Genomic DNA, 27,778 nt, shown 5'->3' with positions numbered 1-27,778 from the left:
TAAGCCCCAAAGCAGTGAATATTACCCAGACACACAGAATAGCGACATCACTGGGAAATTTTGGGACAGAACTGGGGTTAAATGCCAGATATTTCTTGCTAAATGCCGAGTGTTTTGCTTGAACCTTTATACAGATTTAAAGCAAATAAAACAGATAAGGACAGATTCTGAGCTGAGTAAATTCCTCATTTATACCAGCCAAAAATCAGTATCAGTCTGTACGCCTGCAATTTGCCCCACACAGTTTCAATATTTTTATTCTATACTTACATACTGATCTTCATTATGTATATTTCTAAACAAAAGTTTGAAGTTTCAAAACACATGGCCTGATCCTCTTCAATATAAACAAGCCTTGCCCCACTGCTGTCAGTGTGAAGCAATGCCTACTCTGCTCTGAGGATCTGGACCAGGGTACAATGGGGATCCAATCAATTTCTTTTTTCTTCTGAAGTGTGCACATGCAAAGAAATAGTTGCCTGTGAGAAAATGGCACTTGACAAACAATGACCACATGATATTCTCTGATTACTTGTGCCACTCATGATAAAAAATGAAAGCAGATAATATTATACTTGCAACTGAAAAAATGCCGCCTCCTTCTTTGCAGTTACTTTTCATTTTCCATTATGAAACGAAGTAAATCCACAGGATTTTTGTAGTGCATGTCTGAGTGATTTCTTCATTCTTCCAGTGAGTTGTGAAGCAGGATGAGAGGTCCTGGATAGCCCCTTGGTCTACGCTAGATTTGGAAAATGTCACTTGTGCTGCCTGATGGCCATTGGGTGGTCTGTATGAAATAGATGACTGTGCCAGTCCAGGTTGGTAGACTGGTCAGCCTAGACCTCAGTCTCCTTCTCCCTTACCAGAGATTAAGTGCCTCTTTGAGAAATTAATGTGGCGTGTAGGCCTATGTAAAGTGTGCCATCTGGTCTGAGTGGTCGGGAAAAAGGCATCTAGGCCTGATTCTCTGCTGCTACATGCCTCAGAGCAACAGGAACCTCTTTTGCAGTCCTTTTGCCCTCTAAAAAAAGCCAGGTCCTAGCAGGGTGAGCCGAGGACAGAGTTAGAGCCCTCAGCATGTATTTATCTGCTTTTGTCATTTTAATCCAGGCCATTCTCATGTTGTTTTAGCATCATTTTTCTTGTGTGAGTAATTTTTTAAGGGTACGTGAAGTTTTCTCAGGCTGCACTTGCACAGTTTAGCCAGATGGGTATGTACTGGGTGTGAATAAAATACATTAACGTCTAGTCTACAGTAAAGGCGTAGTGTATACGCTTTACCAGCAGCTGTCATCAGTGTAAATATTCTGTTCACTTCTATTCTGTATGGCTTGTACTCCCTCATTGTGCTCATATCTCAGTACTGCCCAGCAGCACAGGAAGGTGTGTGACAGATATTCTGTGTCCTTGCACCCCATAGGTAGTTGCAGCATCCCTACACAAGCTGCAACCACCCCAGCCCAGTGTGTAAATAAGAGGACCCTGAACAAAGGGGGGAACTATTCACGAAGTTTGGTTTAAGAGAGACATTTCTGGATTTAACCAAGAGTTGTGGACAGCAGACATAGAGGACGACCTAATAATGAGTTTGGATGCTGTTATTGCTAATTGCTGAATGATAAATAGCATGAAAGGTGTCCTACAATTTCAGTCCATGGAAATTTATTTGAAATATGTAGCTCAATAGTACCAATGTCTTATGGGCAGTAAGCTTGCAGTGAGCAGAATGTCCTCTCCCCAAGGGCAGCAACTAATGGTATAGCTACATGCTATGGTAGCTAAAGAAAGACTGGGAATAGCTGAAACCTGTTTGAAGATGGAGGAGCACATGGAATTTGAGCTGCTAATGATCTTGTGCAACTGAACTTTTGGTTTGTTAAATGTTCAGGCAAGCAGGAAATAGCGAAGATAGGAACGATAACTGTGTAAGGTCTCAGTGGTTTTAGTAAATGCTAGTAAAGAAAATCATAAGGGGAAAGGGAATGATAGTGATGTCCAAGGCTCCTTTTGGATTTTTTCCACTGTTGTGTTGTATACGTAAAAAAGAGCAAAAAAGACATTTTGGTTAGAGGTCTTTGGTTAAAAGATCTTCAATCCCAATGAGAGAGAGGCGGTCTGGTTCAAGTTGAACCCGGAGCAGTGGGAAGCCTCACTGGCAAGAAGAAAAGTGAATCTGTACTGAAGCATCCCGTGCGCCAGGTACATCTCACTCAGCTGCTGTTAGAGAAGGTTTATTGTTGAATTTGCCAGTGCTGTTAAACCAACATAGATTTGTTGAGAAAGTAAATCGTAATGTAGAGGAAGTCTAAATGAAATTGGATATGTCCAGAATTGGTAAAAGGCTTTTGAGATTGCTCCGCCGATGGCCATATTGCTCCTTTCTTAGTCTTTTTGTGTTTCAGACCCACTTTTATGATAGATGCAGATGCCAGCACTTATGGTTTGGGGGCAGTATTGACACAAGAACACAAAGGACTTGTGAGGGTGGTGCCTTATTACAACACTAAATTAGCTGGAGAGAGATTACTGCACCACTTAAAAGGAACTCCTGCAATGGTTAAATCTATAGAACATTTTCATCCACTGTTCAACACGGAAGTAAAATTGCTTTGGGTTGATGACAGGAAGATGCTGCATAAATAGTTAAGTATGCATCATTTGCAATTTGCTAAATTATTTTCTTTCTATCTAGAACGGGCTGTGTAAGGTGTCATTACCTCATGTTCTATCTGACTGAGGAGCCATGCGCTTGGGGCCCTTTCCTGGGAGTGAGTATGGCAAACGTCAGATGGGCTGAATAGGGCTTTGCACAAGCAAACTTCAGAAAACAGGGACTACAGGGTCAAAAGACAGAGGTTAAGCATGCGGAGTGGGGCTCTAAAACACACACAGAGAGGGCTTTTGAGCAAGGTGCAGTTGGGAAGGAGGCTTGAAGCTGTTGTCAGAGGTACAGTTTTGTAGGGTGTCTGAGCCTCACGCCACGTGCAGGGGAGCACAGGTATGAGAGCTCTTTGGCAATAAACAGGACTGCCTCAAAAACACTTGGCTGTCCCCAAGTTCTCCTCCTAACTAGGACAACTCCACAGCACTCCAAAATTAGCCAGCTTCCAAGCAGAAGGAAGACCATTCCGTCTGTGTTCAGCACCCCAGATGAGAGAAATGCAAAAAAGTGAACAAGAGTAAATAATAAGAAGTAAATGCAATTAAAAGTAACGATGCAGATTTAATTAAAGGGCCTTATTCTCCCAACCCTTCATTCTTCAGAGATGCCTCATAAGCAAGAATTCGTAGCTTGGGACCTGCTCTTTTATACTTTTGTACCAGAAGTTGGGACATTTAGTTTTAGAAACACATGGTTTTTAACCTGGTGGTGTCTCTCCAGCATACAAACTCAAGAAGTTTGGTCTTCTTGTTTTCAGCAGTTTATAAATACTTGCCACAGTTGTTATAACAGTCTCACACAGTCCTATTTACTTTAATTATCCCATTTTCATCCCCATTTTCCTGATTTCTTTATTGTGAGCAGGTAAAAATAAATACTTACAGAATGACGAATACCAAGCAATATTCAAATAAACAAAACCCCAGATTCTGCAGAGACACAGACACTTTAAATACTCAGAGTATTTCCACAGAAATATATCTCTCCACTGTAAATTTGGCCTGGTTAGTAAAAGTCTAGTCTTTACAGGGACCTAAATATTTAACTCAACAGACGTACATTGCTAAACTTGCCCATTCAAAATTCATGAGTCAGACTGCCCCCCCCCCCCCCCCCCCCCCCCGAGCTGCTAAATCACAGGATTTTCTCCAAAGCTATTAAAAATCCATTTCTTTGGAAGTTTCTTATTTGTCCTCTGGCTTTGGAGGCTTTTGGGAGCACTAGGCCACATTTCCAAGCTTCCTTCTCTAAACACAAGTGCTAGAAACATGTCATTCCAGGAGCTGGGGATCAAAGGAGAACACCAAATATTGGAAGACTCACAATAAAAGCTCAAGAGCTGGCAGCGGTCCTGCAAACACTCATGTATGTGAGTCACTTTTACTCACATGAGTAGTCACATCGAAATCAGAGGAATTAGTCTATTATTATTAATTATTGTTATTATTTATGTGTGGCAATAGCACGTAGGAGCTGTGATCATGGAGCAGGGCCCCATTGTGCAAGGCACTGACAAATCCAGAGCAAAACCCTGGTTTCTGCCCCAAAGACCTTACAGTGTAAGCATCGGACAAGAGGCAACAGGTGGAGACAGACACAGACAGGGAAGCGCACGGGAAGAGCGAGACGCTCCTGCAAGGGGTTCTGTGTGGGTGTGCTGACGCAGAGCTCCCTGCTCCGAATGAGTAAAGTTATTCAAGAGTTTACAGGTTTGCATAGCTTGGGCCTAGGGCCCAAATCCTGCAAGCCCTGTGATGGAGGCAGATACCTCCACCAGTGCACAGTCCCACAGGCTTAATCCATTCAGGGGCTGCCGGGCGGTCAGGAGTACCCCAAGCCCCAGTGTGGAGTGGAGGGGTGCCGGTGAGCTGGGAAGGGAACTGGGGGCAAAGGAAAGGGTCTCTGTGGACGGTTTCGCACCACAAATCATGCACACGTAACTATAACGTATACTAACTGCCTCAGTAAGATGAGAGAGCTGAGAAAGAAAAGGCAGAGCTGAAGAAAGTAGTTTCTTAACACAGAACTGGGATGCCTGCCTGCTGGAAATTCAGGTGCATGCAAATGTAGGGGAACCCTCACTCTGATCCTGCAGAGATCCCCCAAACCCAGCCCAGTCCACGAGGTGCCAGTGGCTTGCGTGCCTGTTGCTTGGTGTTTTCTCTAGGATCCAGACCTGCAAAAGTTAGTCCTGTGCATAACTGCCAGCAAAGCGAGCACTGCAGACCACCAAACCAAGACATAGTGCAGTTGTAGATACAACGAGCTAGTGGTTAGTTCTGAACTTGAGTGAAATCCAGACTAAGAACATAAGCAGAAGAAAAGTACCGAAGTTTAAAAGTTTGTAAAATGGAAACTGAACATTATGCCTAGGAAAACCCGATGGAGAATAAAGAAATACACGCAGCCTAGGTATTCGTGGTCTCCACGGAGTTTAGTCTTAGGGAACTAAGGTGAGCAGAAGTCACCAGGCTGTAAAATAGAAAATTTTATAAAACTTGCAGTGCGTCGCTGGGAGGGAGGACGGGCGATGGGGAGGAACCGCCTGGTGCGGGAACAGGGCAGGAGAGAGGAAGCGGCCGGCGCGGGCTGGGAAATGGGGACACTTTCTCGCCTTTTCCCTTGCCAGGGGAGGGGGATCCGGTCCGGGTTTTGCAGGCGCCCCTCCCTTGCCTGCCTGCCCTGCCTGCCTGGAGACCGAGTCCGCTCCGTGCCCGCTCCCTCCCCGCCGCTCCCCCCTTCCCCTCCCCGGGCGGGCCGGGGCAGGCGGCGGGCGGATCCAGGCCGGGTTTTGTGCGCCGCCCGCCCTCCTGTTAGAAATAGGAAAATTCAATAATCAAAGCAAAGGGGAGCGCGAGGAGGAAAAATCCGGGATCAGGGCAAGTTTGATGGCGCATGCGCGCTGCAGCCTCCATCCCAAACACACACACATTTCCCTTGACTTGGAAAGTCACCCAAAGCAGCCCCAAGTGCAGGTAAGCCCGTCCGCTCCCGCCCGGCCCCGGCCCCGGCCCCGCTGCCGGCAGCCCTGGCTCGGTGGCGCCGGGGCCGGGGCGCTGCGCGGGCGGGCGGCCGGCGGCGCTGCCCGGCAGGTGGGCACCGCGCTCCGCTCCGCGCCCGGCTCCCGCGGGGCAGCGCCCAGCCTCCGCGGGCACCGGCCGGCAGCGGGGCCGCCGGCGGCCGCCCGGCTCCGCGGCAGGAGGGCAGCGGCGGGGGGTGCCGCGGCGGCGGCGGGAGAAGCGGGGGGGGGGGGGGAGGTTGCCGTCGGTGGGGTAGCACCGTGCCCGCTCGGCGGCGGAGCCGGGGCCGCGGCGGCGCCCGTCAATTCCAGGACTTTGGCAGGAGCCCGGGCAGGGGACGGGGGAACACGTGTTCCCGCTCCGCGCCGGGCGCAGGTAACCGCAGCCCCGCACCGCTCGGGGGGTCCCGGCGCGGCCGGGCGCAGTCACCGGGGGGGGGGTGGGGTGTGTGGGGGGAACGACGGTGGCAACAAAGTTGGGCGAGCGGCGGCGGGAGCACTCGGCGGGCAGGGCCGGGTGCCGGTGGGGCGAACCGTTCCGGGGAACTTTCTGCAAAGTGGCCGGGCCGGGGCCGGCAGCGCTTCGCCCGGCGCCCGCAGCGGGACGGCCGCAGCCCCCCGGCGGGGACGGGACGGGGTGGGCAGCGGCCGCGGCGGCTGGGAGCGCGGCGCGGGGCAGCCGGTGCCCGGCCCCCCGGGCGAAGCAGCAGGTTATTTTTACCCGGTGGCATTTGCAGAATGCGCAGCTGATTTGCCATCCGGAGCCAGGAAGTTTCCCCCCCCCCCCCTCCGCCGCCTCCTCGCCCCCTTTCCCCCTTTCCCCCCGTGCGCGGCGGGGCAGCGGCGGGCGGGGGGCGGCCGCCCGGGGCCGGGGCGGCGGCGGGCGCGGGGGGGCGCAGGCCGGGGCTCCCGGGGGAGCCGCTGCCCGCGTCGGAGGCTCCGGGCACCGGGAACAGGTGTCCGAGCCGTCACTCAGGGCCGAGCCGGCGGGGCGGGGGGGGCGCGGACGGAGAAGGCGAGGAGCGGTGTCGGGCCGAGAGCCCGAGCGCTGCCGGCCGCGGAGCGGCGGTCCCGGCGGAGCGGCGGCCTGGGGTTGGGGTGCGGGGGGGGCGGGAGGGGCGGTGAGCAGCCCGGGGCGCAGAGGAGGAGCGGGGCTCGGCGGCGGGCCCGGGCGGCGAGCGAGCTGTCAAGAGGCTCGGGCGGGCGTGGGGCTGGCGCGGCCGCTCGCCTCGGTGCCGGCGCCGGGGCCGCCCGGCTGCGCGGCGGGCAACTTCTTCGGCAAACTTTTAGGGGTGGGTTGCGGCTGGAGACTGCTCTGAATCACGGCGGTTTTGATCGATCGACCGACCCGAGCCCTCCTGCCCTTTCGGGCTGGAAAGGTGAAACTTTTCAGGAGCTGCACGTCCACCTTCTGTGTGCCCCCTCCTGTCCGCGCCGCACTGCACAGCGGGTCCTCGCAGCCGGCTCCCTGGAAGAGTAGCTGTCTCTCCCAAAACTTCATTGATGAATTTTATTTCCTCTATTGATTTGCTGACTCTTAGTGTGGAATAATTTCTTGCGAAGGTGTTGGACTTCTCATTTCCAGAAGTCCTGCCTGCTTCCCACCTCCCCTTTATCTCTGTGTCGCTGCCACCTTGTTAGCTACCCTAAAGGTGGCTTGGAAGAGTTTATGGGGGAATATTGTTGAACTTCAGTAATCAAGTTTCCAGATCTTATGCCTCCTGTTTAATTTATTAGACTAGTTATTTATTCTGTTGATGATAATCTGTTGCTGGTTTCTATGGAGATGTTAAACTGATCTCTTTCAGAAATCAAACTCCATATGCACTAAAACGTTTAAAGGAGCAGCGTCCCCTTTTGTTTTCAGACTTTGTACCTTTTCAGTGCTTTTATTGGGCTCCTGTATATTTTATATATTAAAGCCTGAAGTTGAAGCTTTGTGCAAGACAGAGCTTATTATGGCTAACAGAAAGTCAGGGCTTTGATCCTTTTTTTGCATCATCATTTAAAACAGATCATTTTTCCCCCCTCATCACACAAGATAGCAGAACCCTTTCAAGATCAAAGAGTCCAGCTAAAAACTATTGTTTAAAAAAAATAGAAAAAGAGCCAGTTAAATTAGGGGGATGTTTCCTTAATCTGCTTATTTTGTTCTAAAGATTTTTTTTAGCAGAGAAAACAACAACAACAGAAACTTGTGGCAACTATATTGTTATTTTTATACCTCCCAAGTCTTTTTAATGTTAAAATAAGTTCAAAGTCAAATATCTCTAAAGATGAAGTGCTTGTTAGGGTGTTTTTATTACTTGGCTTCTAAATGTGGAAGGTCAGAATCCAGAAAGCTACCGCATTAGAGAAGGTTTTAATAGTCTTTGTCTCATCTTAATGAGAGGAATCTAAAAAACGTTTTCCCCGCAACATTTATAAATTATTTCAAAGAAGTCTTTCTGCGTGTAACTCAGTTTTCATTATTTCTTAACTTATCCATTGCATTATTACATGTGATTCAGTGTAATATCACTTTATAAGAAGTAATCGAGGTGAGAGAAGAAAATATTTTTTTATGCTTAAAATTTGAGAACTCAGGGTAAGCTGGTGTGTTGATCAGGCTGACGCACAGTGCACACCAACTGTGGTTTTTTGCTCATCTTCTGAAGAAAAGTTAAAAGGTCTGTAAAGAAAATACTACCAGCACAATGCATGTTTAACACAGCAAAAAAAAAAAATACCCTGTTGTACTTTCTCTTAGTGTATCTTCAAAATGTTTCTACTCTCTAAAACAAATGTTTTTCCTGTCAGTATCCTTCTATACTAATCTTAAAAATAAAAGAATAATCCTAGAGGAAATAGTGCATGTAACCCCTATAACTCATGTATGTTTGTGTGTATATGTGCATATACATTTATATTTCACATAGATATATATATACACATACATGTATATGGAAGACACTTAGGTGGTTTATGATCTGTCCATACTAGGCTTTATCTTTTTTCCTTGTTAATTTTTCTCTCTTTTTTTTTTTTTTTTTCTGATTCGTAATGTGGTGGAGCATTTAAATTTTTTTTGGTAAATATTCTGTTTATCTATTTGATTTGAATTGCAAACAGAATTGACTCTGACAAGTAAAAAGAGGAGGGGGGAAAAAAGGAAACACTATGGCTTTAAACTCAGGAGTTTGCATATTCTCCTTGTATCTTTCCCCTTTGCTAATTATTGTGTTGTTTTCAGAGCAAATATGTCATATCCATGGCGACCAGGCAGGTTTATTGTCTTTCAGAAGCAATAGCTCACATAAGTAATTAATGACTTCTTTTTTTTTCCTCTGGCTTAGGTTAAACAGATCATTCAAGGAAAGTCATATCTCTCTCTCCCTCTCTCTCTCTCTTTTTTTTTTTTTTTAGCCCAGTGACATAAGAACATGAGTTAGAACAAGAAAATACTTTAACCAAGAAGTCAACAGCTTATTTTTCCTCATTTCTTTTTAAAAGCTCCAAGTGTCAGCTTTCCACACACATGACGTTGTCATTCTTGCAGTTTCAGAGCGAAGCCTTGGTACAGGGAAAAGCCACTGAAAGCTGGAGTTCAGTTGGTGGTTGTACAGCTGAGCAAAGTGTGTGTGTGTGTGTGTCTCTGTGTGTATATGTGTGGGGAGGTATTATTCTTGCTTAAGGGTTTTGCTGTTACTGGGAAAAAACGTTTCCCTTACTATACCCCCCCCCTCTTCTATCTGTATTAAAATCAGTGTTAAAATAAAGGTGTGTTTTTGTATCTTGCAGATTGTAATTCAAACAGTTTCCAGGAAAGAATTAGTAATTCATTTTTATATACAGCATATATACACACACGCTTGAGCTCCACCCAAAACAATCAAGCTAGCTGGAAAAAAAAAAAACTTATTTCCTTTTTCTTTTCAAGCCCAAGCAAACTTGCACAGTGACTTTCAAAAGCTTATTAAAAATATCCCCCCATTTTTGCAGGGAGTTTGCTGCAGGTATGAATCTTACCCTTTGCCTTTCCAACTCTGTTTCTTCCTATTAAAGCTGAATTTGCTATCTGTCCAAGCCAGGGGCTGGTTATCCACTATGATTTACTGAGGTGGTGATTTTCTCTTCCCCCCCCCCCCCAGCACCTTCACCCCTGTTTTGTTTTTGCTAATTTCATTTTCAGAAGGATTTATACACAGTCCAGCTATATAAATTCCTTGGGAGATAAAAGCGCCGCACACTTCCATAAACAAAAGCTTTTACTTGCATCCTGTCTTCCTTTTTTTCTGAAAGTAAAAAGGAAAAAACCCTAAAAACAAAACCCCAAGCCATCTGATTGAAGCAGGTATCATAAATGTATGCTGGTAATGATTCTGTATTCCACAATGCTGCTACTTTAACTTTTAAAATCTGTTTCCTTTCTGGTTTGTAACATTAATCAAAGAGCCGCTTCCTTCCAATTTTTCCACAGACTGGGGCTAATTAGAACCACTCGAATCATATTTTGTAAATTCCATGTGGATGTTACTTTAGGTTTCAAGATCGCGAATGCTTCAGGTTCAGTCTGACTAGGCACTCTTAGGGTTATTTTTATTAATGTTTCTGTCTCCCAAACCATTTCACGGTTTCTCTCCGTTTACCCCAAATAGATTTGTGGGTTCATGCATAGGGGTGTGTCAGAAATAGGCGTTACAAGTTAGGAAAAAGAAAAGCCGAGAAGGAAGGAGATTTTGAAGTGTAGTTTCCGAAGAGCAACAGAGAACCCCCTAAGTAACGTGAAGCTGAGGATTCAACAGACTTGATAATTGAGCCCTTAACCTCCTGATGTCTATATCAGAAAAACAGAGTCTAGCTGAAGGAGACAAAGAATAAAGCAAATACTGGCTAGGAGCAAGCTGGGGAGATGACTGAAAAACTGAAGTATAGTTCAGGATATGTATAAATCTGTATATTACGTTTCCTTAGGTTCAGGTTTTCCTTCTGGTGAAACGTAGCTGGTTTAAAGGTGGCTTTGGGAGAACCTGATGTTTCTAATGCAGCCGAGAGCCTGGCTTGTCTGTGGCGTGAGCACATGTAACTTGGAGAGACTTCTCTTGGAATTGGTGTTTATGTTTCCCCGTTTCCTTTTGTTTTTGAAGGACTGACTAGTGATTTTTTCAAAAAATCTTTATGGGAAGTTAAATAGCTAGAAGTTGGGAGTTTTCAGGTTGTGATTAGTCTGGGATTTGAATTGAACCGCTTTGAGCACCCGGCAGGGTGACAGCTTCCATGCTCTTCTACAGTATTTCTCTCCTATATATTTGTGTACCTAAACAGGGCATCCAAGAATTAGGGGGCAGTGGGCTCACAAGAGGGATCTTAAAGTTAACTTGCTTTTGGTATATAAGACTGCAGCTTCAAAGAAAAGCAAGAGCGCATCGTAAATTTTGCTAAAATTAATCAACCGTTTAAGAGCTCCACATTAACGAGGTTTTCCAGGCAAGCAGCTTTCTTCTCCTCTTCTTCTTCTTCTTTCTCATTCAAAGTCCGAGAGGGTTGGGGTAGAGGGGGGAGAATATGAGTAAGAAGAGTAAAGGGTGGAATTTGAGTAGAAATAATAAAAACAAAAAAGGCTGGATTTGTAGAATATAAATCCTCATGTGTCCTTGATCCATATTGTCAGGGTTTTTTTTTTTTTGGTCGGATTTGTCCTGTGTGCCTTTGACGGAAAAGGCACGTAGAGAGAGAGAGAGAGAGCGCGCGCGACAGAGGGGGAGAGAGAGAGAGACGTGTCACTGCTTTGGAGCTCATTATCATTCTTAATAAGTCTTAAGGAATAAAGAGGAGCATTGAGTGTAAATGCTGGGTAATCCTAACACTCCTCAAGGTGAGAGGAGTCTCGAGGACACAGAGAAAGAGAGCGAGGAGGAGGGGGCTACTGCGGGGGCAGGAGAGGAGATGTGTATGCAAGTGGTTTTTAAGGGAGTGGGCATGGGTTAGTAGGGCTTGAGGCTCCGGGGCGCTTCCCTTCTGTTCCGCAGGCCTGTGCCGGGGAAAGTTGTCTCCAAGTTTGCATCCCAGCAATGGTAAGCAACCCAGCTGGACCTTGGGGCTGAAATATTGGCCTCTAAGGATGATGTTGTCTGACAGAGTTGGATTTGAGGAACAAGTTTGCTGTCCGCCCTTCTTTGACCTGTGCTAAAGGGTCTGGCTCCCCGAGGGGGAACAGTGCCCCGGGGCAGGTACCGGGCTGGGTGCTTTGCCCTGCCTCCGGCTTGGCGCCTGCTCCCTCAGCTCGGGGCGAGACCTCGCTCACTTCTCAACCTGTGCACCCTGTTCTTAGCTCCTTTCCGTTGCAGTCTGGTTGGATGTCACAACTCCTTCTCTTTGCCTGGATTGCCTCAAGCATCTGCCTCCCCGCACCTTTCCTCGCCGGGGAGGCTGCACCGGCGCGCAGCTCGGACACTAGGTGGCTTAAAGTACAGGCAAGGCGGTAAGGCAGAGATCTTCATTCACTCCTTCTGGTGGGCTCCTTTATTCAAACTTCAGGCTGACAGCAAAACATGGAGATGTCTTTGAATCCGTTGTGGATTCAGATACCGCACGACCTCCTTGGCGGTGTGTTTGCAGTCGCATTGAAGGTTGGAGCCTGTGGAGCAGTAAGAAAGAGGACACCGATGAAGTGAATTCAGGGGCTGGGCTGCTTGCTCTGATGACAAGGAGTCAGGAACCTGCCTGCATTGCTGGGTCCTTCCCTCTCCAGGCAGATTTCACCATACCCATTTTAAAGGGTGTGCGTGTTCCTTTTGGAAAAAAACATTTCAGGGTTGGCAGAACCCTTCTTACTGCACTGATGTGTCATGGAAGATGCTGAGCCTTCACAGCGATGCCCACTGGCCCTTCCTCCTGGTCTCTTATCTCAAGTCCAGTTGCAGGCAGAAGCTACTGCTGTAATTGGGAATTTGCCTAATGCATCCAAAGCCTAAAGAGGGGGGTGGAATAGCACTTGATTTTTATTTTTTTTTTTTCCCCCTCCTGCAGTCTGTGTTGTGTCTCCCATTCCACCCATAGCTTCTGGCTGAAGCAGGAGCTTTACTTTTTTTTTTAAATGACTGCAAATACCTTGGAGCAGGTGGGAAGGAGTTGTGGATGCTGAGTTTTGATCAATTGGCAGGAGAAGCCAAATACAATGAGGCGGAAGTCTTGCTAAACACTGATTTTTCTGGGTCCAGGTGCTTGGCTTCAAGGTTAAGTGTTACACTGGTAATATTATTAGGTATTAAGTTATTAGTAATGGCACTGTGGGACTTGCCTGTACTTGGTAGAGAACCGCTAAGAAAGTGTATTAGGGCTGAGTTCATCCTGGTTTCTCTGGTAGTGTCCTTCCCACATGCCTCAACCCTGAGCTGGAGGGAGCAGTAGAAAACATGAACACAGTTTTTGCACATCGTCTGTCTTTTGAACTCTTTCCTGAGATGGCTAATGAGTTGTAGCAAGGAGCCATGGGCTCTCATACTCAGGGAACTGCCTGCAACCCCCCACTCGGTCTGTCCAATGGCTGTTGATGAGGTGTCAGCTAATACCTTTCACGCGTGATTGAGCTGGTCTAGAATAGGACCCGGAGGTACAAGAGTCTGTACTCCCGGGGCGAGCTCTAGAGCCGTCCAGCTGCGGAGGCCTCGCGTGTAATAAGTGCTGTAGGAAAAGGGTCTGCGTTTGTGGAACTGTCCGTTGTTTGGGGCCTTTGGCTCCTTGCCCGCCATGGCATTTTGGGGTAGTTTTCTCTCCAGAAGGTACGTTATTTTTGTTCTGCCATCAGTGATGCTGTTTTGAAACAAAATAGATTGCTTCCAAATTCTGAGCCATAGGGCTTGTCACTTCAATGCCAATACAAGAAGTCACCTCCAAGTTGGTCTCTGAGGCTGGTCCTGATCCTTCTGCCTGCAAAGTCAGCAGACAAGGCTGGTCCCGGTGCTGGCAGGGCAGCACAGTGTTGCGCATACCGGCATCCATCAGACTTGGGAAGGAAGGAGGTAGATGAACTCTACAGATTTTTCAGGGGCTTTTTAGTTTTGGGTACTTTCCTTTGAAAGAACAGTGTGAACTGGAAATCTTAGAAAGATAATCCTTGTATCCCCTTGATGGGGAAGGACTATTTACAACTGTGAAAGGGGTCTTTATCATGTACTAAAATGCTTGTGTCATGTCACTTGGGGAGGTCTGCAGTAGTCCTTGTGGAACAAGTGTTGAGAGTGCAACCCTAGCACAAGCTTGTCTGGTGGGCTGGGAGAAGAGCTGACTGGCCAGCGTTTCCTGAAAGTATGAAATAGTCTTGCTCTGGTCCTGACTTGGACTTAAAGGTGATTGACGCTCACTTGTAAGCTAGTTCTTTTCTGTCCTTGTTTTGCTTCTGCTTCCAGAAGGGCTTTTTGTTCCTAAGCAGTATGACTCCCAGCCTTACACCTTTCCCGGTGTGGCTAGGTAGAGCCTTCTAAATAGCAAGACATGAACACAGGTGTCAGAAATGCAAGCTGGGCTATATGATCGCAGCCTGTGGCTTCGAGGTATCTCCCTCCTGCCCTTCTCAGCCCATCCCCACGCCAGTGAGAGCAAGGGCTGCACAGAGTCATGCTTGTCTGTGTTTTGCATGATGAGGCTGGCAAAACAGCTCGGAGGCTGGCAACCAGCTCCCAGCCTGGCTGCCTCCCCATGGTGGCTGTGTCTGCAGAACATCCTCTCTGTAGGGCTGCTGGTGACGAGCCCCTCCCTCCACCAGTGCCTCGGGCTGGTCCAGCTTTATACCAGGGGAGCAGTGTCCTTTCACACTGGTGAGCCAGCAAAATCTCTCCCAGGGGTTATTGTAACCTCTCAGCAGCGATTTGCAAACAGGCATTTGGAGATAAAGTCTTGGTGCCGAGCTAAGGGCCAGTAGGGCAGATATGAAACGCGGCAGGTTTATGAAAGGGAAGGTGTATGAAATGCAGCCTGCATCTCCCATTTCACTGCACTATGCCAAAACACACAGTTTCTTATTTCAGTCACTGTGATCTTTCAAGGAGGTTAATTTCCATGACGAACTCCGGGCCACGTGCTTGGAGGATTTATCTAATTAGACTGACACTTTTCTTTTTTAAAAAAGAAAATTAAGCTGCACCTTGGAGGACTTAAGTATTTTAAACTGTGGGAGCGGCAGCAGGCAGTGTGATCCCTGCTCGCAGAGCAGGGAGAGAGGAAATTTCCCCTTTTTCAGTCCCCTGTTTAAGACTTCACCAAAGGTCCCCATTTACTTAATTTTCTTACATGGTGGCTGGATGCTAAAGAGTGTTTTATCCTGCCTGAGTGAGTTCCTAAAGCCTCAGCTGGCTCTTTAACTCATGTAAACTATTGATGTTCTGGGCTGTTACGTATTCAGGATGGAGTGGAGGGTAAAGGGGAGACCTGTTAGTGCTACTTAGCCATGTCCTAGAAAAATTGCATCCTCCCCGGGCAGCGAATGGAGTGCCTGCAACTGTGTAATGACTGAGGTGTGTGTCCCTCTCATCATGCTTGAGCACCTCATGCTCGTGAATGTGTGTGTTGTTGACGCTGGTGTGCCTGTCCTTGGATTGTCTGTGGTCACACAGAAAAGGGAGTCCCAGGAGAGACCCCAGCCCTTCATCCAGCCTTGTTGCAGTTGAGTTGTGTTTGGGCTTCCTGCTGAAAATGCCGTTTGGAGAAGAACTGGGACCATGCTGCAATAAAAATAGAGGATTTTAGGTTGAGGCTGTAACATGTGGGCCAGCCCTGTGTCTCCCTCGCACTGTATGGCTTTCACACTTGCAGGCACAGTGAATGTTGCTGATTTTGTTCCCATCAGAGGGCTCCTGGAGTCCTGCTTTACACTCACTGCCTGCTGCCTGCCTGTTACTTGGCACGCTCCTTGTGTTGCTGTTTGTGCATCCAGGTTCAGATCACTTCAGGTCTGATACTGCTCCAGCTGTTCATCCTTGCAAAGGAGATGGAAGGAAGGTCTTTGCAGGGCGCTGTATTTGCTGCACTAAACTCAGAAAACATTTTCTTGCAGCCCAGGCTAGAGCAGAGTAGCATTTGTCTGGGGTCTGGTACAAGTGGGGTCGGAAGTGTCCACACAGAAGGGGCCAGTGTGAGAGTAGCCTTGCTAACTCTGGTGATAATACATTGAATCCTGTGGAGCTATTCACAGCGCAAGACTCTGCACAGAGTGAGAAAAATATGGCATCCTTGTCCAGGGAGATGGTCACTGGGTGTGCTACAGTCCCGAGCTGATATGCTGAGGAATCCACAGTGGATTGAACCTAAGGTTTAATTTTAATTTGCCTTTGGTGAGGAAGGGAACAAAAATAGATGTTTCCTCTCCTACCACCCCCCACCCCCACCCCCCCAATACAAAAGAAGAAGAGAAAGAAAAATAATAAAATCTACCAGGCACTCAAAGGTCTAACCAATAAGAGCCCTGTCGGCTGGGGAGCGATCGTTCTGGCTTGGTCAGCCATCCCTAACAAGTTACGGGTTGTATAAACTCCCAGCTTACAGCTGTAAATTTACTCAATTTTGAATACAGCCACAAGCTGGCTCAGCAGGATCTGAAACCGTCTGCTCCAGTAGTCGTGGTATGCTTGAAATTCCCAACTTCTGGGGGCCCCAGCTTTGGACACATGTAACTGTGGAGGGCCAGATCCTGGACCGCACCACCCATAGCCCTACTGCGCCCTGAATTGTAAGGGATCCCACTAATAGAAGCTGCTGTGTTAATTTATCCTTTCTTAGCTTTTAGCTTCCCTGCCTTGGGTGGATGCCTCTTGATCTCCATAGCAGCAGGTCCACTGCCCCTGTGCCTGTTTCTGTCCCTGTCCCTCACCTCAAGACAGGGAACTTGGCTGAGGAGAGACTCCCATGCAGAAAGCTTCCAAAATGCTGCCTGCTGCAGCAGCACCGTGTCTGCTGGATTGTGTAGCAGGATGGCAGGATTTAGTCCATAGGCAGTCTGGGGCCCTCTCCTGCAGCATCTGCTCAGTCCTGTGCTGAGGTGGAGTCAGTGGGTGTTAATGCTGGAGTGACTGAGGGCAAAAGCAGAGTTCTGACTTCAGGGTTCATTGCTGAGGAAGGGACCGATCTCTCTGAATACCTGTAATGTTGCAATGTTCGGTACTCCTAGAAAGCTGAACGTTTGGTTTGTCAGCATTGAATCCTGCTGCAAACAGGAGCGTGTTATTTGCATTGAAAGGGAATTTAGCCCAAGTATGCAGTTAAATTTTGATCACCCCTTATACGTTCAGAAATTGGACAACTAACAGCAGCTAGGCAGAGGCAGTCTAGGGGAAGCGAGGCATACCTGCCTGATCCTGATCCCAGTTCTCCTTTTACTGCTCACTACATTTCATCATGTTTCTGATGGGGAAGCATTTTGTCTGAGACAAATCCTTGAAATGAGGCATTGTACTCTCATTGACACCTTAGCCTTCAGCAAAACTGATGTGATACTTTCTGGTTGCTGGAATGGACTTGGAAGGTAGAGATGGCTTGAGGGGTGGCCAACCCCAGACCTCTTCAGCGTGCACCTGGCAGCCTTTGCCCTGAGCTGTGTTCTGGCTCTCTGAACCAGCTCGCAGACACCTTTGCTGGAGCGGGCACGTTGCCCGGTTCAGGCTCCTCCAGGTATGAGAATGGCAAGGGCAGAGGTTATGGGGATAATGCAGCTCCAAACACAGCAAGTCTTCACTCCTAAATTCAACTTCCTACAAATAAATGAAAATGAGTAGATGGAAATGAAAGGCTTGTGAGAGGTTTCCTCTCCTGTCTTCCTCTCCCCTGAGGAGTTGTGTTGGCTCTGGCTCCCAAAGGGTTAAGGTGACTCATGCCCCTCTCACCAGATCTGCTGGCAGGAGCGCTTCATCCCAGCCTCTAATTGGTGGTGTTTGCTCTGCACTTTCTCGCTCTGGTTTTGATGAAAACATTTAACCAGGAGCTTAGTGTGCAGAGGCTCCCAGCTGACAGCCGCCGCACTGTCTTTACCAAGTTGCCCTTGCTGTGTAAATTCAGCATCCTGGCTTAGGGGTGGCAGGGGAGGACGAACGTACACAGCATCGCAGCCCCTGGCCCCTTGGCTCCACTCCTCAGGCACCTCTTACCTACAGTAATCTTTAGGGTCCAGGCCCATATCTGCTCTAGGCTGCAGGTGCCTTCCTGTCCCTCGACAGCCAGCAGCATTGGGAGCCAGTTCAGAGCCTTGGGACTATGCTACAGAGGTGGGAAGAGCAGCCCTGGCAGGTCCTGTAGGGCCTGGTCTTACCTGAGAGCAGGGGGACAGCTTGGTAGGGCTTGGGAGATCTGTTCCCAGGCCATCTGGCTGCCATCCCAGGGGATTCTTCCCCAGAGAACAGGCTCTGACAGGCCCTGTGCCACGGCAGAGAGGTGAAGCTACTGGTTCTGTTACATGGAGACAACCTACTCATTCCTTCCTATGCCGTTTGGGAGCTTGTGCAGGATTTTCCCAACACAGTCTTTCATTGCAGCTGTTTCAAGTAATAACCTGCTCATCTATAGGCTCTTCTAATGGGCTTCACCCTAAGAAGTCTCAGCTGATTTTAATTTTTGCCATGCAAGTGGCAGAGAAGTTACCATGTCCTTATGGAGACAGTACTGAGAGCGGGCATGTCCAAGCTCCTCAGTTCCTACGTCACAGAACCCTTAGGCAGCACTAGAGCTGAAACAGCCCCTGGGGGAGATGCCAGTTTATCTGTGTTGCTGCTGGAAAATGCATTCAAATTTCTGCCCAAACAGGAGATTGTGACATGCAAGAAATTCATCTGAGCCCGTTGGGGCTGCCACCGCTCTGATATTTCTTTACTTTTCTTTCCTTATCTCTGGTGATCTACCCTATGAACAGCAAAACAAATCCAGATGGGAAAATTTATAAACCAGAAAATCTGGATTCCCCGTTCCTGGAAAAGCATGATTCCTTGTTCTCAGCCGCCTCCGTGTGTCATGGGGTCTGCCATGAAAAGATGCCAGAACTGTTGAAAGAGGCCAGGCCTATGTCTGCATTAAAGAAACTTAGCAGCAGTGTAACACCCTGTGTGAGTGCGGATTCCAAAAGGAGATGTGCTGCACTGGGGGAAGTAGGATTTGCTCTGGGAGGGCTGATCCACAAGGACATTTGTCCTCTTTAGATCCATTTGAGGACCTCGTGCCACATCATTCTGCTGAACTGATTATGCATATTGAGGGACATTTTCTGCCTCTTCTCTGACCCTGAGTATTGATAGTCTGGAACTAAATACACATGTCTCATTAAAAACAAAAAGAGCTGGGCCAGGTCCCCACTCCACACAACGCACTGTCTGTTATCAGCCCAGAGAAAGGGGAGCGAACAGGTGTAGGATAACAGTGCAACTGAGAGACCAAAGTGCATCATAAAATAAGCAAACAGCCAGTGCTGCTGCTCCCCCAAATGCACCATTGAGTTACAGGGTCTACAGTGGGCTTTTGAATGTGTGGTGAGCAAGTGCCCGCATGGGGCACCATTTAATTTGCAGCCAGAAATGCGCTGATGATTATCTGCAGCGTGGTGGTGCTGGGAAGCCCCCTGCACGTTTGGTTGTGCTCCGGGTTGCAAGAGCAATGTGAGCTCCCGGCCTCCAAGAGCTTACAGTTGGGGGGGAAGGAGGCCTTGTATAGGATTGACCAGCTGTGGGTCTGACTTGTGTCATGAAATCAAAAAAAGTAGGCCTGGATGGAGAACCGAAGAAGGCATCTTAGCCTTCTCTTATCATAAGTAAGGATCGTAACTGTCTTTACTATGACCTTCACAACCTTTACAGTGTTCAGGAAGGAGCCCATCCAGCCTCTTCATTGTGGTGGTGAAATCTCCTGAGTTTTCTTAGGTGAAGATATTTGTACCAGCATTTTATTTGATTTCTTTACACCTTTTCTTACTGTGAGAATCTTCTATTGCCCCTTGTGCTTTGGGCCTGGCAGAGCTTACAGCGGTGTTGCTGGCATTTTCATTGCATTTAGCAAAGCAGCAGCTTGGCTTACTTTACCCCATCAGCAGCCAGTGCTTTAGTGTCTTAGCGTGACTCAGCCACTGGAATTATGCTTACCCAACAATACCTTTTGTCCTTTGCCCAAAACTTCTGGCCAAGAAAAAGGGAAAAAGGAGGAGGGAGAAAAGAAATAAAAGATAAAATTCTGCATTTAGTTGTCCTTTAATTGCAGGTGGTGCCAGTTGGTTTTTGCTTTATTTGTACAGGGTGGGGAGAAGAGAAAAAGAAAACAAGGTGGAACTCTGACAAGGCCCAGGAAGTGTTTGAGCCTGACAACAAACTTTCTTTGTTCAGGGGAGCGGGGGAAAGAGAAGAGAAAAAAGGGGCAGAAGACCAGCTGAAACCAACTTCAGCTCTGAGCTCTTGGGCAGGTTTCTTTTTCCTACTCTTTATTGTTTGGGTTTTTTTGTTTTGCTCAAGTGTCTTGTGATAGTTTTGTTTGCACTAGGGCCTTTGTGTGCTGCCTTCTAGAAGGTGGACAGATGAAAGGTTTCCTGAGGACACATTTATTACTTGGATGGGGAAGATTTGTCATTTATTCTAGGGGTATCCTATAGACTGATGCTTTGCATGAACCTTCCCCTCTCGCCATCTTGATCTTCTCCTCTAGCCATGAAGGTCAAGATGGCGAGAGGGGAAGGATGAAGGACCATGCTATTCAGGTGGAGAGACAGATGAGCAGTTTAGGAGGTGGGCATGCAAGTCATGGATTAAAATGCAGAAACCAGGGGATTTTATTGATGGGGAAAGGAAGAGGACCTTGGAGGCAGCTGTCAGGGATACTGCCCGGAGGACTCCTGAGTGTCACCAAGTTCTAGGACATAGACCTCCCTGTCAGAGGCAAACGCTCTGACCAGCAGGTTCTTGTTGGCCTAAAACCTCTTGCTGAATCACCTGCAATGTTGTTCTTTCAAAAGAAGAATTGGGAGTTGTGGGATAGCTGCCCAAAGGGCACTAGAAATTAGAGGGACCTTGTGCTATGTGGGACAGAATGGATTCTGGTGGGGTTGGGTTTCAGCAGGATGGTTACAGCCAGCTTGTTGGTGCTTACTCTAGGTACAGTCAGGGCCACACAGCTTCCTGGGGCTGCCTGGAGCTTGGTTAGAGCAGTTAAAACTGTTTTTCCATCCAAACAGGTGGTGGTGGCTCTCTCTGTCAGGCCCTTGCGTGCAGTCCATGTCTTGTACATTCAGTACAGCTGGGCTGGGCTTGAGTGACACTCAAGTGATCTGTTTCTCTTAGGATGTTGGCTGGTACCTTCCCAAATTGCCCTTTACTTCTCCTTAGCTCTTGACTCTGTGTCATACTCCGGTAATGTTGGGATAGTTGGGTAGTGAGCAGGGTGGGTTGAAAGGCTGTTGAGTCTTTTCTTGGCCAGGTTAGAAAGATATTACACAGTGCTTAATTAACCTCTGTTATCTCATCTGGGTATCACAAAGCGTTGTGTCAAAATTAGTGAACAAATTTGTGGATATCACCTGTAAGGCAGGTACTGGTCATGCTCTCCAAAAAAAGGTTAAGTGTTTTGACTTGGCTTGTGAGAGGTGTGTGCAACATTCAGTACATGAAAAGGAAGAAAGAAGAACAGAGAATCAAAGTCACTGCGTGGAGCTGGACTAATGCAACACTTTCCTGCGGTGTCTTACTGTTCCTCTGATATGGCCAAAATCACTGACATGCCTAGTATAGTAAAAGAAAGCATCCAAAGAGACTGCCAGTTAAAACTTTTCCCCTGATATGGGGGAAATAGATTCCCTGTATTGCATTTACTGGGATTTGTGTCCTTAGCGTCCTTTTTTTTTTCAGTGGAGGTTCTCTCTGAATTTCATCAGACAGTCCTGGAGCTGCTCTTTTCTGGAATGTAGCGCTAAGCCTGTGGATCTGGGACCCCTGGGTTGCAGGACATGATCCCAGTTAAATAACTCCAGAGCAGAGTCTGAATTCAGTGAGTCCCAGGCGAAAGCTGGAATACTTCCCCTACAAAATAAGCTATTCCAGATTTACACTGGGGGCTGCTGCATTTAGACTTTGGTCTTCAGTCTTTGCCTTAGTTTTTGTGTCTGTACAATGGAGATAATAAAACTTGCCTGCAACACTGCTTGTAGCTGAGAATTAAGGAACGGTTTCCAGAGCCAGATGGAAGGCACCTACGGAACATGGGCTGTATTTTTACTGCTAGTGTATTTGTCTGGAGTTTAAAAATTAAGGCCTGAGTGAGACTAACAGAGGAAGGTGAATGCACTTGCTGCTGAGGCTCTCTCAGGAGACGCTCTGGGGAAACTTGCCTAGGGGTCTTGAGGGAAGAGGCTGGCACCGGGGTGCTGGCAGCAGGAGCGGTGGTGGCAAGCGAGCGGCTTTCCTGCCGTCCATTCCAAACGCAGGAATGACTGTGGGGAACGATTTCAAAGCCACCACTATGGAGATTAAGGGGATGAGAATGTAAATCTCAAGTAAAAAGGTAATTGAATGTAATAGCAAACACTGCTCGGTCTATGTTAATTTTAGCTCTTCCCCTGGATACAAGGCGCTGTATTAGTGTTTTATTACCATTTTGTTTGCACTAATAAAATAGTAAAATTTATTTCAAGGAAGTTGAAGGATGGTTTTACAATGCAAATTTGAAGAAATTGGACTTTTCATTTACGCCACTGCTATTTTAAACCCTGAAGGGTGTAAATTAGCCTCCTGTGCCTGGGTGAAATCCACTGCTTCCACAAGCAGGGGGAGGATTTGATGTGGGGGAGAAGAGAACAAAACCAAATCATCTGAATATTTCAGAGAGACAGAGATATCTGATGAGGAGAGAGAAAAAACTGACTGCCTGGGCCCACAGAGAGGAAGGCCTGGAGCAGAGTGGGGAGAGCTGTTTGGAAAGCAGGTTTCTGCTGATGAGTTGCTTCAGCCGTTGTGAGCATCGAGAAGGGGCAGAACAGAGCAGCGGATGTGCCAGTGGGCACTGTGCATCGTGCCCTGTGCTGGCTATAAGGTTCTTGCTGGTGGATTGGGGCTCAACTGACGATTAAGAGATGCTCTCAATGACAGAGAGTTCCTAGAAGTGTGGAAGCCTTGGGCAGGTTTTGCTTTCTGGCCCAGGGGACTCCCTCTTCCCATGTTGCCTATACTTCTTTCTTTTTCTTGCTTTGCTGTCTCCATCTTCCTGCCGTAGCCCGGCCCATCCGGCAGCCAGGCACGGCCTGCCTCTGATTCACCGCTGAGTCACGGTGCTGCCAGCGAAGGTGCCTCCAGCCTGAGAGGCTGGTTCAGCGACCTCCTCCTTCACTCAGGACTCCTCTTCGGCATAAAATGGAAAGGGATGGGCAGATTATCTGGTCCCTTTCACCTTTGTAAAGTTGTTTATAACTGTGCTGTTCTGATCACGCTGTTTTGCCACTGCTTGGCCTTGACATAAATGATGCTGTAAAGGCCAAGCCACACAGAATCGGGTCCAGAGAGCCGTGTTTGGTTCCAAAGGTCCTGTGCTGAGTTGGCTTCATGCCTCTTGGAGGCAGGTGTCTCAGGGTGTAGAAGCATCCAAAGCTTAGCAGCTATCTTGGACTTTTCTGAGTTTCTGCAACAGGTCAGAAAATCTCACAAGGTAACTTTGAGGGCTTCATTCTCCTTGTGTAAATGGAGGTGTGAAACAGGAGTTGTAACATCACTTTTTTCAAATCCCAGAGGTCCCATTCCTCTGCTGGGGAAGGCTTTGAGTTACTATTTTCTAATTGTGTTCACCTTGCACATACCTCGGTCTTCAGGCAATACTAGCATGAAGATAACCATGCTGAGTTTCTCCTGAAGATTTTTTTTCTGAATCTTGAGTGAAATTGTACCTTCTTTCATTGTCCTGAGATGATCTCGCTCCACCTCATAGGATGGGTTGCTTTCTTGGAGCAAGTCTGTGTATTACATACCTCCCCAACCCACATCAGGTTTTTGTACAGTGACTGACGTACTGATTTGTGTGTGAAGTTCCCAGAGAATCCTTTTCCTTCTGCTATCCAGTGGACTAATGGACATCTGAAACATTGCTTCTTCCTAGGCACTTTCTGTCCACAAGTATTAGTGATTTTGCTGCGAGCCCAGTCACACTGCTGTGGGCTGCTCCTTCTGTGGGATGTAATTGCTAATGTACTCGCTTGGTGTCTGGCCTACTCGTCTAGCTGTTGCCCTGCATTCTTGGCCAAGTGGTACAGAGTGAGCTGGAGAGGAAAAACCAGCTCTGGTGATCTGATTTTACAGAGAGGTAGATCTCCCAGCTCTCCTTTGGATTATGAATATCATCTATTCGTTTTACCCTGAAGAGGCTTTTCAAGACAGAAGTCACTGTTTACCCCACATGAAGGCAGGATGGAGCCTTGGCTTGCTACTATTTATGGTTTGGATAGCAGCAGATCCACTGGGAGAGTGGAGACCAGGCTTCAGGTCCTGTGATCTTACGACTGTGCAACCTCTCATAGTGTTCTGGTATTAAAGAAAGCCTTCAAACTTTTTGAAACCCTCTTGCAAGCTCCACTTCTAGCACAAAGCCACTAGCCCATGTGTGATATCAGGCAACCCACTTAAACTCCCTGCCTTTCTCCATTTGGTGGGTGTAGCAGAGGCTGAGCCAAGACTGAGGGCGTTACCAAAGAAAGCAAAGACTTATTTTTGGCATTGAAATGGTTTCCTATTCCAGGCGAGTCTGGGGAGCAGCGTGGTTGTGTACCCAAGGATTTAAGCAGTGCATTAAGCAGAGGGGTTACACTCCGGGTGGATTTCAATCAAAAACTATAATTACATCAAATAGCAAACGGAAATGGAAAAAGAGGATTACTAACTCGACCCTGAACGCTGTTGGCTGCTGAACCTGCTCCATTATTCACACCCCCTCTATTGCCTGAGGTGGGGTGTGTGTATGTGTGTGTAGGCAGTAAGGCCCCCCCTCCTTTTTCCATTTCCTTCATCCATCTGATGAAGTCAGAGTCCCTGTGTTGGTATCAGTGCTTGGAGGAAGGCTGGAATTTGCATGACTTGGATTTGGGACTTTGCAGGGCAGGTTTGATCTCCCTGTACAACTCTTCCTGGCTCCAGGCAGGAAGAACTGCTCAGCTAAGGCAGTCGTGGGAACCCCCAGGCCCACAAGCTTTCTCTTTTTCTGTTTCGTTATCAGACTAGTGTTTTGGACTCATCACTGTTCATCCTCAAGGAAGCTCCAGACTGCAAACAGGAAATGTGTTCTAACCTAGAGAGCTAGGTTAGTGTTTAAAACTGGCTGTGTTTGGTCTCTGAAAGAGACTGTTTTGCTTGGTACGGCTCCTAGCCAGTCCTTCCCAGGTGAAGACTTACCACACACCTGCTCCCACAGTTTGGGGCTCCCAGGTTTGCTCTCTGGTTTAAGGTGGAATGTGGCTTCCTGCAGCACTTTGAGATACTTTGTTGAGTCCAATTTGCCGCTTCTGCCATCTGGCACTGCTGTACCTGTCACCTGCCTTCTGGTCTTAGTCTGCCTGGTTTCATTTGTCCTGCTCTCCCAGTCCCTCCTCATGTCTCTCTCCTTTCCTGTCATCAGCAGGTTGGGTCTTTACATGCCTGATGCACACGTGAGGTTGGGAGGATGCGTAGTGAGTGCACTGAGATGGCTGGAAGTGTTTACCTGACAGGGAGGATAAGTGCCATCCCCCACTGCATTCCCAAGCCTGCTTTCTCAGATGGTTTTCCAGATGTATAATCCCAGATTTCATAGCCCAGCCCAACTCCTGTTTGATGGGATCTCTTCTTCTCCCTTCATGCTAAATGGGTGAGATGGTGTGCTGGAGCTAGGTCTTAATTTAAACTACAGAAGAGCACTGCTTGGTGCTTTGCTGTTACAGCCATCTGCGACACCCTGACCAAATATGTTGCCCCTTTTTTACCTGTGGCAGGTTTGGGGCTGGGGGACTCAGTCTGGTGCACAGGAGAGAAACCCCAGTATATACAGTGGTGTGGGGGAGGCAAAAGGTTCCTGCCTGGTCTGGGGAGAAGCATAGGAAAAGGACAGTAGTCTTTCCGAGCTCTGGCTAGTGGCAAATCTGTACAGGAGGAGACTTTGCCATGCTTCAGCCTCTGAATCAAAAAACATTTTGAAAGCCAGCATCTGTATAATTTTGCTGTGCTTCATTGTTTTGTGCTATGGGATGGCATGGAGATGTGGACAGAGTGGCAGGCTGGAATTCTTCATCCTCTGGTAACAATCATTTTGATTCTCGCTTGGGCTGTCTTTCTCATTTGTTTTAAAAACCAGGAGCTACCCTATAGTTTTCTTGCAGCTCTTCCTTGGGACACTTTTGAGAATGAAAGATCAGACCGCCTTCTCACATAAATTGGTGTTTATGACTAAAGAGGGTTACTCATCTTTCTTTCCTATAGGACAAGCCCCTAGTTTCTGCCCCAAACTGTGAAGCAGTTGCATGGCACTGGCAGTTGTCTGCACATAGTCATATGAGATTTTAGGGCTTCTCTTTTTTTATTATTTTATAATTTATGAGTGTTCCTGAAATGGTATTTGTAAGGATAAGCCTGCTCCCTGCACAGGAGGGAGCTTCCCTCAGCAGTGAATCTGTCCCTTTGCCTTTGACCAAAGCTGTGTTCCCACCTCCCGCTGACCAGACCGTGCTGTCTTCTCCCGCCTGTTCAGAGGTGGCTGGCTGCATTTCCATGGCACGGACCTTACCTTATCATGAAACATAGGGAGGAAAGGTGCCTTGTAGCTGTGAGATAATATTCTTTTCTTATAGACAGACCTTTGATTTTGTAATACAATACAATGAACTATATAAAAAAAAAATGTTATCCAAATGTAGGTTTCACTGGACATCATTTAAATACATTAAGGAAACTCAGCCTTAGTTAAAACCTGAAATCCCTTTTAGGAGGGGAGGACAAGACTAATTTTACTGATTAGACCAAACTTTTTTACACAGAGAGGGAAAAAATTCTTAAAGACAAAAATATGACCAAGACACTTTCCCAATTTGTTTTTTTCTTGTGCATTTTACTGACTTTAATTTCAAATTTATTTCAGGCTCCCTCTGCAGTATCTAGAGTCCAGATATAATGGTTTAGGGGACTAGTTCAAGAAAACTGAAACCTTAAACAAGCTGGTTATGTCATTGTCCTAAAGAGCTACAGTGGGAAAAATAAATGGTGACAAACTATATCAAACATTATAAAATTAATCTTGATGTCAGATTTGGTTTTGTTACATACTGTAGAAAATAAAAAAATCCAAAAATTAGGAAAAAAACTGTAAGAGATGGAGGAAGGCTGGAGTTGTCATACTTTGTGCGAGCTTGAATTTACTACTTCTCATTGTGCTAAGTCCTGTTTCTGTATCTGTGAATGAACTGGAGCCAATGGAACTGCTCAAGTGTTTGTGTGTGTGTGTCTTCTAGTCCAGGGTCTTAGTGGCTTTCATGGTCCAACTGTGACCCTTGTTCTGCTTCCTTTTTGTCTTTCCAAACAATATTCTGGAAAGGACAACCTCTTTCTGTTCTCTTGTCCTTGTGTAAACCACAGTTACCTTTCATCAAATGATATGATCTCAGCAGACGCGAAATAAAAGGTTTGATTTTAAAGGGATATCATTTGCAGGTGTGGAAAAATGTAAGCAGAGGGTGAGGTTATAAAAGAGGAGCAGAATGTCGAGGTTCAGGCACCCATTTTGGAGAGGTGTTTAAGACTTACAACTCCAGCTGAAGCCTTCCAAAGCTGTGGGTGCTTAGAAATTTGGAAGAACTGGGTCTGTAGTTTTTCTAAGAGAAATATGCATGTGCATGAACATTTCTAGTTGCCATAAGACATATTCTGTTATTCCTGACTGCACCAGCTCTCACGTTACAAGACTGAAGGTCCTGCTGGTTTAAAGGGGCCACCTCAGAAAATGAGGCCCTGCGTCTCTGGGAGGAGGAAGGGTGTTAGACTATAACCCCCTGAGAGCAGAAATGCTGGCAGGAGGCATCTCACCTCGGGGAAGTGATCTTCATGGGTTACTAGTTTTATCAGCAGTACATCCTTTTATACAGAGAGAAGGAAGAGAGGAGAGAAATT

General features: G+C 47.3%; 1 protein-coding gene across 7 annotated transcripts in view; it reads left to right on the top strand.

Annotated features, from left to right (window-relative positions):
- The first annotated feature begins 5,518 nt into the window (after nucleotides 1-5,518).
- Nucleotides 5,519-27,778, top strand: part of CASZ1 (castor zinc finger 1) — a 211,133-nt gene continuing 188,873 nt past the window's right edge. For 6 of the 7 annotated variants that reach the window (XM_074925165.1, XM_074925163.1, XM_074925161.1 and 3 more), the window contains exon 1: nucleotides 5,519-5,640. The gene's annotated coding sequence lies outside the window, so the exon portion shown is untranslated. Of the gene's footprint in view, nucleotides 5,641-11,666; nucleotides 11,738-27,778 lie in introns of those variants that run through there. The other variant, XM_074925157.1, reaches the window with a different exon arrangement.

The sequence above is a fragment of the Athene noctua genome, chromosome 22 (assembly GCF_965140245.1).
Source record: "Athene noctua chromosome 22, bAthNoc1.hap1.1, whole genome shotgun sequence".
Lineage (NCBI taxonomy): Eukaryota > Metazoa > Chordata > Aves > Strigiformes > Strigidae > Athene > Athene noctua.
This window is presented reverse-complemented; position numbering and strand designations above follow the sequence as displayed.